We start from the raw sequence: 16,973 nt of genomic DNA, 5'->3' as shown, positions 1-16,973 counted from the left end.
CAAAGTTTGCTTTCCTTTATATAACTCAGCTTGAATTAGTGGAGGTAGAGTTCAATTAATTGAGGCTAAAGTCTAAACGTCTGCTTTGATGAGGGACAGAGGGTTCTGACCATCCAAAATGCAGAAGGCTTTAAAAATACCATGATTTTAACTTCTGGAAGAGTGTCACCCAATATCCAAGAGTGGCAAACAGAGCTTATTGCCTTTTATATGTGCTCTCGTGAAACCTTCTGATTTCAAGCATCGGTCTGCAAGTCTCCAATCAAAACTGTAACAACTGGAGACTGCAGTTTCTTTTTTTAAGCCGTAAACTCATTATTTCTATTTCCTGGTTCACTCAAGTGTTTCATTTAAAGTTTTGAAACTTTTACGATCTCAGCAGATGCAAGCAAACATAAATCCCGTTTAAGCAAATGGGGCAGCAGAAATGTCCCAAAGCCTGTGGGCAGCAGTAGGCACAGGTTCTATACGAGCCATGCATGATACAGACTAAGGAGAAATCCTAGTTAGTTATCATAGAAAGAGGCTCCTTACCATTATTTGTAGAGCACAGTCGGGTCCAAGCCGTTTTGTTCAACCACCGCCAACTGCTCTTTCTATTTAGTGACTTTAAAAATAATAAAAAACCCCACCTCCCTTCACAGTGATAGCTGGAAGGAAACTACCAAGAGCTTTCAGGCTTCAGCAATGAAGGCCATCAGAACGGGGCTTCTTTAAAGCAGTGGAAAACAGCACGATCAGGAGTCAGGTCCCAGGCTGCAGCGTTTGCCCCTCTCCCTCGCTCCCTGTGGCTGCGAGTAAATGAGCCTAATTTTTCCAATAGCCTTTAACTCCCCAGATTAACCGACGGTGGAAAAAGTGACTACAGACTTGTAGCGCTGTCTAGCCTCCAACCCAGCACGGAACCAACTTCGTGGGGAGTGCTGAAGGACACCTCGCAAGCTGCAACTTGCTGGCATCAGAACCCAGCGCAGCGCTGCGCCCTCTAGTTCGCTCCGCCCGCGGGAGGGATGGAGGGATGGAGGGATGGATGGACGGATGGATGGATGGGTGGACGGGTGCCGCGGGATGAGGGGCTGCGGCTCTCAAAGATGCCATTGGTTTGCATGGTGTGTTTTCTTTTCTTTACTTTTCTTTTTTTTTAATAAGGTATCACTACTGAGATAATCCACATCTAGTGGATATGGGAAAATTTAGGCTATAATAGCGCGGCGAACTTCTGCATCCATCTTTGATTTACAAGATAAAAGCAACTTTTAAATTAAAGCGCCCCTCTGCTAATAGAGCTTATTATGCCAGAGACGGGACTGATTTTCCTAGAAAGTTGTCCCTGTGTGCATGCCTATTATCTCTGCTTTCCCCCTTCCACTAATGAGCATTTATCTAAAGAGCCCGTTAATCCTCTGATGCGTGCTTCTGGTCAGAGGTAACAGTTTGAATAAAACCACTAATCACTTATCGCTAATCACCGATCATTAATCACACTTCTTCCCGGTGCTTTGCGACCCGCACAGCTCCCTTCGGGATTAAGGAGTCACAAATAAGGATCTCAGCCATTTCTCTTAAAGAACTTCCAGCTTTTGAAAACGGCAACCGCATTCACCGCATGAAAGTTACAAAATACCAAAGCGACGACTTTCAACGACACTCTTCTGCTGAAAGCCGACCGTCTTTCAGCAACCCCCCCGTTCCCCGTCCCGTGATTTAGGCGGTGCGCTTGCATCCAGCCCTCACTCTCCGACTCCCAGTTCTTTTTCTGCGCGGTTTCTGGCTTATTTCTGAGTGACACTTTCTTACAATAAACTTTTCCTCCGCCGCTGTCTCCCGACGCACAGCGCGTTGCTCGGACGGGGAAGGGCCGGAGCACGGCGCCGGGCTGGGGGCTCTGAGAGCCGCGCAAGGCAGCCCGGAGGTGCCGCTCCTCACTGAGCAGCCCGCTCTTCCCTCTCGAACCTCCCCTAGCTAAACACCGACAAAACAGGGAAATCTCATCGGGCTGCTGAGCGCACTCCAAACATCGCTCTGGACTTTAACATAGGGACGTTCCTTTATCCCTACCCCCGCCTCTGCACGACCTCTCTCAAAGCGAGAAAGCCCCGGAGATGAAGGATCACTCACCATGCTGGGACATAAATAATAGAGCAGGCAGAATTTAGCAAGTATTCCCCTTATATTCCCGAAGCTCCGAGCGTCCTGCAAACTTCGCTGGGGAGAGAGAGAGCCCCGTGAGAGCCGGCAGCGGCGGACGGTGCAGCGGGGGGACAGCGCATCCCAAGCGGAGCAGCAGCGCTGCACCGGCCCTCCGGCAGCGGCGGCGCACCGAGCTCTGCGCCCACCGGAGGGGCTGCGAGTTCCGGCCGCCCGACTCGTCCGCAACTTTGCAAAGCGGCGGGGAAGCTGTCACCGCCGGGAAGCGCGGAGACGCGGAGCTGCGCCCGCATCCCGCTCGGGGAGACGCTGCCCGCGCCCCTTCCCTATCCCATCGCACGGCATCCCATCCCGCAGCATCCCGCTCCTTGCCATGCCCGCCCCGGACGTTGCCCCGTCCGGCTCCGCGCACGCCCCTCTCCCCGCACCGTCCCGGCGGAGCAGCGGAGGCGGCGGCGGGCACCGACCCGTGCGGCTCCCGGCAGTGGGGAAAACCGTCCCCGGGCGCGGGGCTGCCCCTTCCCCAGCCCCGCAGCTCTCGCTCCGTGCCGCGCCGCGCCGAGCGCCTTCCCGGGGCAGCCCTGCGTTTTTAGGAACTTACCGCCCGGCGCAGCGCGGCGCGGCGGGGACGGGACCGGCAGCGCGGCCGGAGGAACCACGTTGGACTGAGGGAAGGTTACAATACGTTCTATTTAGAGAAGCATTACATCACCCTCCGTGACGTCACGTGGGATTCCTGAACTTCTAAATCATTGCAGTTCGTGCCGGGAGGGAGGGGGGGGGGGGGGTTGCCGGCAGCGCGGGGCGGGGGCGCGGCCTCGGACGGTCCCACCTCCGTTGGCACAGCGCAGCACGGGGCGGGCCGGGGTGAGTCACAGCGCCGGGAGGCTCCGCCCCGCACCGGGACGGCGGAGGGGTCCGCCACCGCGCGGCCGGCATGGGGCGGTCCCGAGGCGCTCCGCGCCCCGCGCTGCTGGGATACGGCGGGGTTCTTACCCGGAGAATGGGTGACGCCGAGCGCGGGACTCAGGTGCCGTGCCCGGGGTGACCGTGGTGGGGGATGTAAGGATGGATCGCAGCCCTGCCGGAAAGGACCTGGGAGTGCTTGTGGACAGGAGCCAGCAATGTGTCCCCGCAGCCCAGAAAGCCGACCGTATCCTGGGCTGCGTCCAAAGCAGCGCGCTCAGCAAGGTGGGGGAGGTGATTCAGTCCCTCTGCTCTGAGCTGCTGAGACCTCACCTGGAGTTCTGCATCCAGATGTGGAGTCTTCAGTACAAGAGAGACATATTGCTGTTGGAGCGTGTCCAGAGAGGGGCCACAAAGATGTCCCAGGGATGGAACACCTCCCCTACAAGGATAGGCTGAGAGAGCTGGGGCTGTTCAGCCTGGAGAAGAGAAGGCTCTGAGGAGACCTGATAGCTGACTTTCAGTATCTGAAGGGGGGGCTGTAAGAAAGAAGAGAACAGACACTTCAGCAAAAGTCCTATCTGTTGCGATAGGACAAGGGGAAATGATTTCAAACTAAATGTAGTAAGATTTAGATTGGATATAAGGAAGAAGTGTTCTACTATGACAGAGCTGAGGCACTGGAACAAGTCTCCCAGAGGCATGGTGGAAGCCTCATCCTTGGGGACATTCAAGGCCAGGTGGGACCTGGCACAGAGCAACTGATTTAGCTGTAGGTGTCCCTGCTTACTGCAGAGGAGCTGGACTAGGTAACCTTTAAGGGTTGCTTCCAACACAAATGATTATACAGTTCTATAACTCTAAGTATTAGCCACAGTTTTATACTACCAGTCTACTGAGATTGCTTTCTTATGAATCATATTGCAGACTCTCAGTGACATGTACACAGATTACAAGAGCAAGTAACGCTTTGAGTGTACACTGTGTCAAAGTTTCTGACTTGACTCTGCTCTGTGTTCATGACAGGTGGTTACACTGAATTGTGCTGACTGCAAAGTAGAGATGCTGTGTTCCTGAGATGACTCTCTGGTCCCAAAGGAACGTTCTTGACTCCTGAAATGAGCTGTGGATGCTGGGGGGGTGAGTACAGGCAAAGCTCCAGTTCCTCTCCAGCTGAAATCCACTGCTGTATGTGGCACAAATTGCCACTTCCCTCCCCTCCCCCCCCAACCCAGTTCCTGTTGCACTTCTCAGCAGCTCCAGTTGCCCTCCTCCTGTTCATCCCCTGCTCGTATCTGATCTCCCCTCATCTGTCAGCAGCCTTCTCTCCATCCTTAGCAAACAACTTTCTTAGTCTGCACTGACCCACATGGGGATGGCAAAAGCAACACCGAGAGGCACAGGTTTGGTTTTGCCTTCAGAGAGGGGACACTCAGGGAACATAGCTGCTGAGCTGCTGGTGCAAACCGAGGGGTGCCCTATGGCAGGGAAGGCTCTGCCAGCAGAGCGGCCGCCTCCCGCTGAGCCGAGGCGTGTTGGCGTGCTGGCAATGCACTGAGCAGCTCTGTAATAGCAGCTCCTATCAAGGTGGTTTAGATTAGCATAATGGACTCAGCAAATCAGAAATGTGTGCAGTCAGTGAGCACAGCCCTGCTGACAAGTTGTAACTTGAGAACCTCCTCTGTATGGGGGACAAATTTGGGCAAATCTTAGAGGCTCATCAAAGGCACGGCCTGGGACAATGAGGTGGTTTCTGCACCATTTCAAGTTCCTGCTCCAAAAGCAACAGAGGTTCCAGGAACAAATGGGGGGGATGGGATAATGTTAGGCAAGGAAATTTACTTTCTCTGGTATATTGTTTCTGGAATGGCTAAATTTTAGAAGAAGCTTTCCAAAATACTCCAGCCTGCGGCAGGCACCTGGTACGGAAATCCTCATCCTGAATGGCTTCAAACTTGGCAACATCTTCTAGTGATTGAAGAAACTTGTAATGAGAAGCACTAAGTAATCAGCTACATGGGGCACTACTTGTTTTATCTGTCTCATAATTAAGGTATGAAGTCATTTCAGGTTGGATATTAGGAAAAGTATCTTCCCAGAAAGAGCGGTGCTGCAGTGGCACAGGCTGCCCAGGGAGGTGGTGCAGTCACCATCCCTAGAGGTGTTCAAGAACCATGGGGAAGTGGCACTGAGGGACATGGTTAGTGGGCACATGATGAGGATGGGTTGGCGGTTGGACTCAGTCACCTCAGTGGTCTCTTCCAACCTTCATGGTTCTATGACTCTTTGAAATCACATCTATTTTTATCAAGCTGCTTTCTTCTGATGGCAAAATCACTACTCAAATACTTCTCTGTCTTATGTATGTCCTAATAAATGTTTCCAGAGAATCTCTGTCATTTTGATTTTCTTTAATTACAAAAGCCAGGGAGAACGTACCCTTCACAGCTGTACTTCATCGGTACAAAAACTACTCAGACTTTAACAGTGAATTAGAATGACATTTTGTTTGACTGATGGTAAATGACAGTAGTGCTGTTTCAGCAAACACCTCAAATCTTTGTCATATCATTAAAACCACTGATAAGTAAGGATGTTAAAATAATTACAGGGCTTTTGCATGTCACATATCAGTCTCAGGAAGACACTATTGCTGTCACATAAAATTAATATTTACTGCTAGCACAGTTTAATGTTTTACATACCTCTTCTTCCTATAACATCGTTAACCACATGTTTAACCAAGCTGTTGCCAGCACAGCTCTGGCCCTTGCAATTAACTCGTTACAAGTACCTTTCAGCAGTATCTTTTGGTCTAATTGAACAGTAATTTATTCGCCTCCTTATACTCTGCTAAACACTTCAGATCCCCACACGTGACTTGTAAAACTATCTACAAAAAGTAAAAAACATATAATTCAGAGCTCTTTTCTCTTTTAGTAAAGATCTATACTAGTCACAGAAACAGAGCCTTGGAAATAAAATGATAAGGAGAAGAATTGATTTCTGGATCATAACATATTCTTTAATCCATGGCCATAGTAAAAAATGCATTTTAAAAGGGGATACAAATTATGTTATTTAACATATAGCAATCCCAGTAATATCCTGAAAAAATATAAATCTGGTATTTTTAATGCAACGCTTGGTTCCTTAATTATTACATCTCTGTTCAGATCCCATCTCTACTTATTTTAGTAACAAACTGAAAGGGATATGAGCACAGGGAACCAAGTATTTGCTATGGTTTCAGGGGCTTACTAGGAAGTACCAGATTAGTCTTACAGCTGAGGCAGAAACTGGAGAATAATTAGAATTAACCAGAAGTCAGGGAGTATTCAGCATTAAAAAAAAAAAAAAAAAAAAAAAAAAAAAAAAAAAAACAACAGCAACAAAAAAAAAAACTCAAATATTTCTATTAGCTGCAATTCAAACAGAAAGCAGTGTTCCTGTTCAACATTGTCATTTCTCCAGCGGGCTGGAGGGGAAAGGAAGTGTGATACCTCACAGGGATGTGAAACAGCAGTGTGGGATGTCAAGCACGTCACATCTGCATTTCTTCACTTGCAACATATCTCTCCATCTGATGGTCCTACCTGTCCTGCATGATGTTCCTGTGTCCTCAGCAGGGGACAGGAGAGCAGATCTCAGGATGAGCCGCTGCAATGCAACAGAAGAGCTTTGTGAGAGAAAAATGACTTGCCCCATTCCTTCTACATACATCTATAATATGGATTAACATGAGAGTGTGTTTGATCCTGTGATAATACAAAAAGCCACAGCTTTCTGTTTCTGGAAAATAAAGATGCCTACCAGCATCTCTTGTTCCTTGCAACATCAAATTGAAACATCACCTCTCTCCAATCTCTGAATGATGCCCCAGGCTACGGCTCAATGACAGATGCTGTGCAACCCTGAGATAGGACCTAATTGACACATTTCTCTGCAAAGGCAAACTGACTTGAATTTCTACATATCTTCTATCAAATGGGAGTCACTGCCTTTTAGCCACAGCCCAGAACTTTTGCCCATATATTTTTTCCATTCCCTGGAAGATTACCTGTGAAGGACCACATTAAACTCCCCAACTGAATTCAACTGTGAAGTGTTGACAAAGCATGAGAAAGCCAATGCACACTGCTACTGAGAAGCGACAGAGCTCAGCACTGGGAGGAGGCTCTTTGCTGACTTTTAACTCATGGCAGAGATCTGCTGATTGCATCGATCTAACTGAACTTTGAGCAATGCTTAAACAATCTCTTTGAGCTCTTCTTGAGTTACCCCAAATTAGTCTTATTCCATGTCAGTCCTTATTCTTGGTAATTGAGGAGCCATGGTGCTGTGCTTCTTGAATACTCCTAGCTATAACTGAACTGAGACTGTTGTTCAGTGCATGAATATGGAAGTCTGGTTTGGAACATATTTTCTGGAAAACATGGTTCCAGTGAGACACATATGGAGGCACACATACCTTGTTTCTATTTGGCTGGGCTATACAGTCTTTTTTGTTGTATTTTTGTTGTGTTGGGTTTTTTTTAGCCTTGGGAGCAGAATGGGAAATAAGGTGTAAAGGAGATGGCGTTTCTGTATGCTTCTGAGAGTTTAATTTTGAAACAATATTTAAGAACGGAGGAAAAAAGAAATTCTAATTTGTCCCATTTTGTCACATCCCTTTTTAATAGACTGGAATAACAGCTGTATTTGTGCACTAAAAAAAAAACCACAAAAACAAACACAGGTTCATGCGACAAAAAGATCTTAAAGACATTTTAAGTGCTATTATTATTTTTTTTTAAAGAGACTCTGTCTTACCCATTCTGTCTGTGGTGATATCAGGAATATCACAGGTACAAAAGTTGCTCTTCCATCTTTAAATATGCTACTGAGATGCTCATACCTTCATATGACTCACTTTAACTTTTTTGCTGCTTGAAACAGAAAAGGGCGGAAAATATTATTAATAAGAATCTGCAGATAATCTTTTTCAAATGCTTCTTCTAACTGCGTCAGTTATATCAGGATGCTTAGAAACCCAAGAGGGGGGAAGAAATACATGAATGGTTCTTAACAGAGGACCACCGTTACTCAAGTTGTATGAAGGGGCGCAGCGATGAGGGCTGCAGAAGGGTGGTACCACAGCCTTCCACAGCCCAGTTCATAACACCCATTGCAATTCCCTGCACAGCCTGCTTAGTTAAGATTTGTGCAGGGAAAGTCACATTTCTGCTTTATTTTTCAGTCTAAGAGCAGCAAAGGAGATGACAAGTAATATCACAGAATCACAGAATGGCCAGGGTTGGAAGGAACCTCAAGGATCATGAATCTCCAACCCCCCTGCCACATGCAGGGCCACCAACCTCCCCATTTAATACTAGACCAGGTATTAGTTCCCAAGCAATTGCAAAGTTACTAATTGTGGTGATGCAGCAGGAGAAAGTAAAGTGTTTGCTACCAGGCTGCAGCGTCAGGATTTCACACAAATGTGCATGAGGACGTTAATAATGACTTTCTAGTAGGATTTGACTCAGACACGTGTAAAGAGCAGTCCTATCAGGAAGAAATAAAAAGCCACAGCAGCCAAAGGGTTAACACGACATTTTCTAGAACAAAATGACTAAAAATCACATTAAGGAAAACGAAAACTGGTCTGCACTACTAAACCTCATCTGCCGCTAAGAACTTACATAATATACTGCTGACATCACAACGATATAAATTACACGGTACATTCACATGTGACTTAGAGGTTATATTACTAGTGCATGAAAAAAAAAAAAAAAACCCTTTAACTTTCAATTTTTAATTTAGGATGGGCTACTGCAGTATGTATTATAAAATTAGATATACAAACCAAAACAGCGACAGCAGTTTGGCTTTTTAGGACTTTTACCCCAGCAGGTGCAAAAACATTGGTTTAATCAAAAGCTCATAGCTGCACAAAACCATTTTTAGAAAGCGTATAGCTTTGCTTTCATTCCTGTAATGCAGAATGTGTCACGTGTTTTATTTTAGCTGAAGTACAGAATCATGTTTGTTGCATTTCGCTGCTGTAAAATCCATGGGTAAAATCCTGGCCTCACTAAAGTCAATAGGAAAACTCCCATGGATTCAATGAGGCAGGCCAACATTCATCCCGTGTCTGCAATCAATCATTAAAATGTAGCTGGCTCCAATGAGTGACTAAACAGGAAAAAAATTACAGCAGAATACTTTGAGTAGTTTGCAAATATTTTAGAGACTTGAGACTCAGGCAATAATGCCTCTCCTAGTTACTCGTAGAAAAACATTTACAAAACCAGCGCTCGTACGTAGGTGATTTCCAGATTGGATTTGCAAAGCTCACTCTATGTTTGACATTAAAAAATACATTGGTTTTAACTTCATGTCTTTCTCAATGATTCCCTTGTCACTTCCACAAGTTTCTTTTGCAGATTTTATCCTTTGGTTGAAGAGGAGGAAGACCTCTTAAATTTCTAGACAGATAAATTCATGGCTCTTAGAGGATAGTGCAAGAAAACAAGACAGATATGCATTTGTAGGTAATAAATTTTAGTTTGCAATCCATTAAGTTTGTGTCTAACGATCAGCACGCTAATATGAAAAAGAAGAAATGACATATGAAAGTGACAGAAAATTGAGAAGTAGAACAACAGACGAAGTATATGGCATGAACCCTGATTTCCTCTTCCCTCCCCCATCTTTCACGGATCAACCAACACACCCCATGTCCCAAAGACAGACTTACATAATATTTAAGGCATGAAAACTGATGAGGCTGCACAGGGTTTCTATAATACACGGTATGTGAGGTGCAGTGAAAGCTGCAAGGAGAGTTTTTTCTTACATGTTACACAGAGCTACAGATAAGACATTTATTCAGATATGGCTGAACTTCAGCTAACAGCAACTCTAGCAACCAAATTAACATTATGTAAATAAAAACATTCTGATTCAGACTTCTCACTGGATAAGCAAGTAAATCAGAATGATATAGTAAATTAATTCCTGCTTTTGAAAGTGATGTATTTCATTCCTAAGAGCAGCAACGAAAGCAAATTCTCAGTACATCTGTCATCATAAAAGTCTTTCAAAGCCCCCCTCAATAACTTAGAAGGAAGCACGAGTGAAAGGGATACTCTACATGTGCAAAAATAGGGAAACGTGGAAACTAATCTATACACAAGGAAAATTTACCTGAATGACCACTGCATGAAACATGCAAATGGTACTCCTGAACCTCACTCATACAGCTGGGATCACAGAATGGGATTGTTATGGTTGGAAAAGACCTCTAAGATCACCTAGTCCAACCACCAACCCATCCCCATCATGCCCATTAACCACATCCCTCAGTGCCACATCTACCCTTTTTAAGAAAAGGATGTACAAGAGTTTGAAGTGCAATCAGAATGAAGAAGAAGACAGATTTTTAGATTCTGTGCTCCTAGAAAAGACGAATGAGCTTAAATATTTAGGATGGATTGCCTTGTTCATTTAAGCAAACAGTGCCACTAAAAATAATTCATTACAGCAAGGCTGACTAGAAACACCTTTAGGAAACACAGGTGCACAGTAGAAAAAGAGAGAACCTGTTTTTCTAAAGCTGCAATTCTAAACTGTTTCAAGCATTGTTTCAGTAGCAGAGATAAATAGCTCAAGTCAAGAGAGAAAACAAATGCAACTGCTGCCAGAAGATCCGATGACACTCAGCACAACCTAGCATGAGGTAGGCAGCACTGAAAAGATCATGAGGTGAGGATGGAAATTAAATGGTCAGACAATGATAGGAAAAATACCTGGGTACAAAAACGTATGAGCTTATTTGTGTGCAGGACAGTAGAACAGAAACAATGTGATCTCAGTTGATTGAGACATCGATTTGTTTGTGGAAAGTCCTAAGAGGTGGCAAAATGCCTGCTGGAAACAGGAGGGGAAAAATGCTCATGCTGAAATCCTAGACCCAGCGATGCTCATACGTGTTTAGCTACTAATTGCTGGCTCAATGTCCACTCCCTTGTTTTCCCCTGAGGAGGACCATGAGACACACCAGGTAAGGGGATTGAAAATGCGAAAGAAGTGCTGTGGTTTGCTGGAACATACACACAGATACATGCCGACACCATGGATGACTCAGGCATGAAATTAAGAGAAAGTTTGTCTCAAAGACTGTTGTTAAATATTTCCAGAAAAGACGACTCTGGATGAGAGCAACATTGGAAGAGGGAGCTGAGCATTTCCTAAGGAGTTTAATTTTCTTTTGGAAGCATTAAGCTTGAAAGAAGAAACACATGACAGTTTTTCCCACTTTGCAACCAAGAACTTCTTTCAGTGTCTATAGAGGCACTAACTTGAACTCTGTCAGTCTTCAGAAAGCAGAATAAAAATGAAACAAAACGCAGTAAGTTGTTCAGTTTGAGAAAAGTTTCTTGTGTTTTAAAGACTACTGAAATTTGAAGGAGCACAGGTTTAATTTTCTCATTTTTTAAACTAGCTCCTCATGAGGGTTTTTTATGTTTTCTTTTCTAAAACGTACAGAAGTTTTTAGAAGAATCCCTTAGCCGTGCCTGCACAGACACAGCCCGTATGGGGCAATGTAAGCACTGAGCCAGGCCTGCTATCAGCAATATTAACACAACTGATTATGCTGATGGAGTGAAGCCACTGTTTTTATCTTACCTGAGATAAGGCGTACAGGATATACACAGGATATAAATGGATATAAATTGCTATTTGAAATGCAAGGGATTAAAATAAAATGGGGAAGACGGGGAGAAAGAAGCAGCAGAATCGAGGTTTTGCAGCAAAGATCGCTGTCCTTTATCTTTGGTGCCTCCCTTGTGACAGGCATTAGCTAACATATATATATATATACGGCTTGAGAACAAGAGCCAGATTTGTTTGTTGTGCTGAGTTTTTGTCAGGAGGGTTTTGATCATTTTCAGGACATATTTCACCTCCTGTTGCTTCAGAGTTTGTGAGGCGGAGCTTTTTCCCACATATGCCATATCTGAAAACACGCGAACGTTCACCTGCACAGCCCACACAAAGCCGACAGACGCTGGGTTAGCGCAGCCCCCGCCGTACGCAGTCTGCTGCCACTCCTGCCTGCTCAATCCAGGATTTTGAGGAGCAGTTCTGGATCCACTGAAACAAGAGTAATGTTTCTGGAGATCCAGATAGAGGTGAGCTTTCTGGGTTGCGGGAATACAACCTGCCTCAGCTGCAGCTTCAGGCACACAAATCTGCGGGCAATGGTCTCATTCCCAACTAGCGACGAGCTGACATAAGGCATTCTGTCAGCCATGAAACTTTAGCTCCATGGCAGCCTTCAGAGCACAGCATAAGCCCCCACAGTTGTATTACTTTCTCTCGGTTAATTTCTTCAAAAGCAGGAAACCAAAATTAAATAAACAGCAGTGTTCTATCTTAGGCTAGATACAAACGTCAAACAAAACTGCCCTAAGAAATCCACACTGCTAGGATGAACAGGTAACAGTGTTCTTGATCATTACGTGCTGCCGCTTTTTAATCTCCCCTTTGAATCGTTCATCTGGTTGCAACATCTTGCTGCCGACATTTTCCAAAATTTCACTAACCAGATCAGCTAAAAGAATGACTGTTTTCAAGCTAAAAAGTCAATAACCTTTGTGTCAGAGCCTTGGTTACAGAGCCAGAGCAGGTCCATTCGTTTCAGCACGGTTACAACTTCTAACCACGATTAATATATTGAAGTCACAAAAAGTTTTTCATCAGATAAGGCCTTAAGGTAAGTCCTCTGGACTTGCCTTCAATGACAGAAAACAGTGATGAAAACTTGAGAACGTAAAATGCTCATTTTTCCTTCAGAAGATAAAATCTGCTTGGTTTTCAGGACACACCCCATCACAGCACTATTTCATGAGCACACATTATTGTTCCAGAATTTGGTCCCTCCCCAGTAAAGCTGTATAGCATGCATGATTTATCAGTACGTTCTCTGGAAATGTCCTTAATAGGTGCATCTCGCCATGTTCAAGATACAGGTTAGGACTCAGGCTCCTCTGTCTCTAGTGGTAACAAGTTCTGCAGCCCCAGGCCCTCTGCTAAGAATGCTCGCGCTGTTCCCCACCGCTTACATCACCCATTCATCCCAATTACGTACACCGTAGCTGATGTAGTGCTTCAGTAATTTGTTTTATTTGTGCGCTGATTAAAAATTGCTAGATCAAACATTTAATGAAAAATTCTCCAGCCTGACGGGTGTGCTGCTGAATGCAGTCATTTACAGCTTAAAACTTATAATAACCAGAGCAAGTGTTGGAAAAGCTGTTCATGCCAAATGCTCAGCGACTGACATATATAATCCTATATCTTTTCATTCCTTTTTTTTTTTTTTTTTTAAATCTGAGACCTAATTATATCAGTTGTAGCTGTTCTGAAATGAATGGTGGCAGGAACTAATACTTGTTTATTTTCTTTCCTGACAAGTGCTCTGAATAAAAACAGTCTCTAGACATGATGGAATGACTTTTCCAATGACTCAGACACATTCAATGAAACAAGGTTTGAAGAAACCGAAGCTTGTTTTCTCTCTAACAATAGTAATTGAAAATACCCAGAACTTTTAAGTATTTACACCATTTAGAAATACAGAAAAGTTGCATAGGGAGCCCAGAAAGTTTCCAGCAAACAAGCCCTTGCCCTATGCTTTTTCATTTGGGTGAGATACTGCCCGTATTCACTCAGGCTTATTTCAATTTAATGAATTTCTCTTTTCAGCTTGATTTTCTTTCTCCTTTTAATTTACAAGTGCCACCTAAAATAAACAGCCACATTTCCAATTGGCAACATTTTAACATTCTTCACAGCTCTGGGGCAAAATGGAGTTTTAAAATGAGCTCCTCAATAATATAGGAAAGGCACATAAAACTTCACATTAATTTTCATGTTGCAAAGATCTAAGTGGCACACTTTTTGCAAGCTGCTTAGCTGCCACTACCTCCTCCATTTCATAGAATCACAGAATCACAGAATGGCCTGGGTTGAAAAGGATCACAATGATCACCCAGCTTCAACCCCCTGCTATGTGCAGGGTCGTCAACCACCAGACCAGGCTGCCCAAAGCCCCATACCTGGCCTTGAATGCCTCCATGGATGGGGCATCCACAGCCTCCTTGGGCAACCTGTTCCAGTGCGCCACCACTTTCTGAGTGAAAAACTTCCTCCTGATATCCAACCTAAACCTCCCTTGTCTTTGTTTGAAACCATTCCCCCTTGTCCTATCACAATCCAACCTCATAAACAGCTGTTCCCCCTCCTGTTTATATGCTCCCTTCACAGTACTGGGCAAGCTACCTAGTTCAGCTCTGCTTTATAAGGTTATGCTAACATTTGGTTATTGCTCTGGAGCACAGAGTTTAAAAGAAGCTAAATATCAGTACATATTATTCGTGAACTGGATAAAGAGAAGAGATATAGCCATTAACTTAAGCATAGTAATTGCAATGACGTGGCACTCAGTGACCCTTATAGGTCCCTCCCAACTCAAACAACTCTATGATTCTACAAAAACACACCCAAAATACAGATCTTTTTTCAGACTAACTTGTTAAATAACTTTGTCTATATTCTTCCCTAAGAATGCCAAATCCCAGATCAGCAATCTGGCCAACTGTTCTCCTGCAATCGCAATTAAAGCCTCTTGGCCTCTGACCCTCTGCCTCACACTCGGAACGTGAGCGCATCGCACCATCCGCTCTGAACTCACACAGCAACCATCTCCACACGACGCTACCTTCGAGCAGTGCGTTTGCCTGGAGAACAGCAAAAAAGCAAACTAACCTATAATCATAACGGCATTCCCGGTCTTAGAAGGGCTCGGATGCCTCGGCAATCCTAAATGAAGGGCCATAACGCTATATACGTCGAGCACGAAACGGTGGGCTCACCACGGGCCGTTTGGGAAGCGGGCCCAGCGGACGCGACTCCGCGCGGCCTCCCGTGCCATTCCCCGTCAGCCAGCGCCCTCTAGAGGCAGCCCGGGGCACTGCCGGCAGCCCGGCCCTCACCCAGCAGCCGCACCTGTGCACACGTGGAGGCGTACGGCCACGGCAGTGTCCGCGCAACCCCGCTCCGCTTGGGTGGGAAGGAGCCGAGGGCTCTCGTGGCTCTGCTCTGGAGGAGCTGAAGCAACACCAGTTCCTAGCGGTGTCCCTGCAGTTTCAGCAGCTCAACTGCGCTGTTACTGAATTTAGCAATGATGCTTCAGTGACAACATCCGGATCGCTAGGGAGATTTAGACTGGATATAAGAGAAAAACTTGCTCCAGGTGCGCCCATGCGATGCAGCCCAATTCACTGCCCTGACCCCACTCACCCATCCCGTGCATCCTTCACCTGTGCAGAACATAGAATCACAGAATTGCTCAGATTGGAAAAGACCTTCAAGATCATCAAGTCCAACCTCAACCTAACCAAACTACCCTAACTTTAACAAACCACTGCTAAATCATGTCGACTCTGAACACTACATCCAGACTGTTTTTAAACACAGTCAAGGATGGTGACTCTACCACCTCCCTGGGGAGCCTATTCCAGGGCTTGACAACCCTTTCTGTAACAAAGTTTTTCCTGATATCCAACCTGAACTTATCCTGGAACAACTTAATGCCATTGCCCCTCGTTCTGTCACCGGTGAGAAGAGACCAACCCTGCTCTCACTGCAATCACCTTTCAGGTACTGGAAGAAAGCAATAAGGTCTCCCCTCAGCCTCCTCTTCCCCAGACTGAACAGCCCCAGTTCCTTCAGTCTCTCCTTGCAGAGCATATTCTCCAAGCCCTTCACAAGCCTTATTGCCTTTCTTTGGACCTGCTCCACCACCTCAGTGTCCTTTCTGTACCTTTCTGAGGTGCCCAAAACTGAACACAGCACTCGAGGTGAGGCCTCACCAGTGCCGAGTACAGGGGCAGGATGACTTCCCTAGTCCTGCTCACCACAGCATTCCTGAGACAAGCCAGGATGCCATTGGCCTTCTTGAAAACCTGGGCAAACTGCTGGCTCCTATTCAGCTGATTGTCCATCAGTACACCAAGGATCCTTTCCATCAGGCAGCTTTCCAGCCACTCCTCCCCTACAGGTACTTTAAAAATCACTTAAATAGCATTACTAAAAGCAAGAACAATTATTTTCTATTTATTTATAGATGACATTTTTGCTATGCCAGTTTTATTATATGCTGTCCAGCTCCCAGAGAACAAAGGAGAGTGTTTATAGAGCTCTTACCTATAATTAGTGTCACCCAGCTAAACAAGGCACCTCTGTTTTATAACTGCCAAAGCTGCCACACTTCTTTTTTTCAGAATAACTTTCAGAGATGGACTACTCGAGCCACAGTTTCTTTAAAAACTATAAGAAAATGTGTTAGTACTCTACCCAACCATACCAGGTGGCAGGCTCTGCCACAGAGCCAGAGCTCAGAAAATGCTTCCTCTATTATATTTCCACTTAATTATTCTTGTACTTTTCAATAACATTGTGTCATAAAATCATGGCATATAGTCGATTTGGATTAGCTTTATCCAACCAGGTTATGACAGACTTTCAGTCTAGTCATTAATCTGTCGTCGTAAGTTTTGGAATTGTATAGATGTGAGAGCCAGCCATATTTAAATTGGGAAGGTATACTTTTATGAGTCTACATTTAATTAGAATTCCAATAAAAGTGACACATCCATTTGAAGCAGGCTTAATATGCTGAGTTTAACTTTCCTGCGAAACACCTTTCTCTTAAAAGGAATGTCTGCAAAGAAAAACAGTATTTTCTCCAGACATAACAATCTTCAGGCTGGCTTTCCCAAGGAAATACATCCCCAGAGCAACGGCCCCAACTGATACTGCAGTTCAAGAGGAAGAGGAGGAATTATTCGGCCTGAGCCTCCACA

The 16,973-nt window shown here is 45.1% G+C and overlaps 1 protein-coding gene across 1 annotated transcript in view; it reads right to left on the bottom strand.

Moving 5' to 3' along the window:
- Window positions 1-2,791, bottom strand: part of CREB5 (cAMP responsive element binding protein 5) — a 244,611-nt gene extending 241,820 nt beyond the window's left edge. The window contains exon 1 of the mRNA XM_052694421.1: window positions 2,750-2,791. The gene's annotated coding sequence lies outside the window, so the exon portion shown is untranslated. The remainder of the gene's footprint in view (window positions 1-2,749) is intronic.
- Window positions 2,792-16,973: the final 14,182 nt, after the last annotated feature.

Source organism: Tympanuchus pallidicinctus, unplaced genomic scaffold, assembly GCF_026119805.1.
Source record: "Tympanuchus pallidicinctus isolate F22 unplaced genomic scaffold, pur_lepc_1.0 scaffold3, whole genome shotgun sequence".
In the NCBI taxonomy this organism is placed as follows: domain Eukaryota; kingdom Metazoa; phylum Chordata; class Aves; order Galliformes; family Phasianidae; genus Tympanuchus; species Tympanuchus pallidicinctus.
Note: the sequence above shows the minus strand (reverse complement) of the source record. Positions and strands in the feature narration are given on the sequence as shown.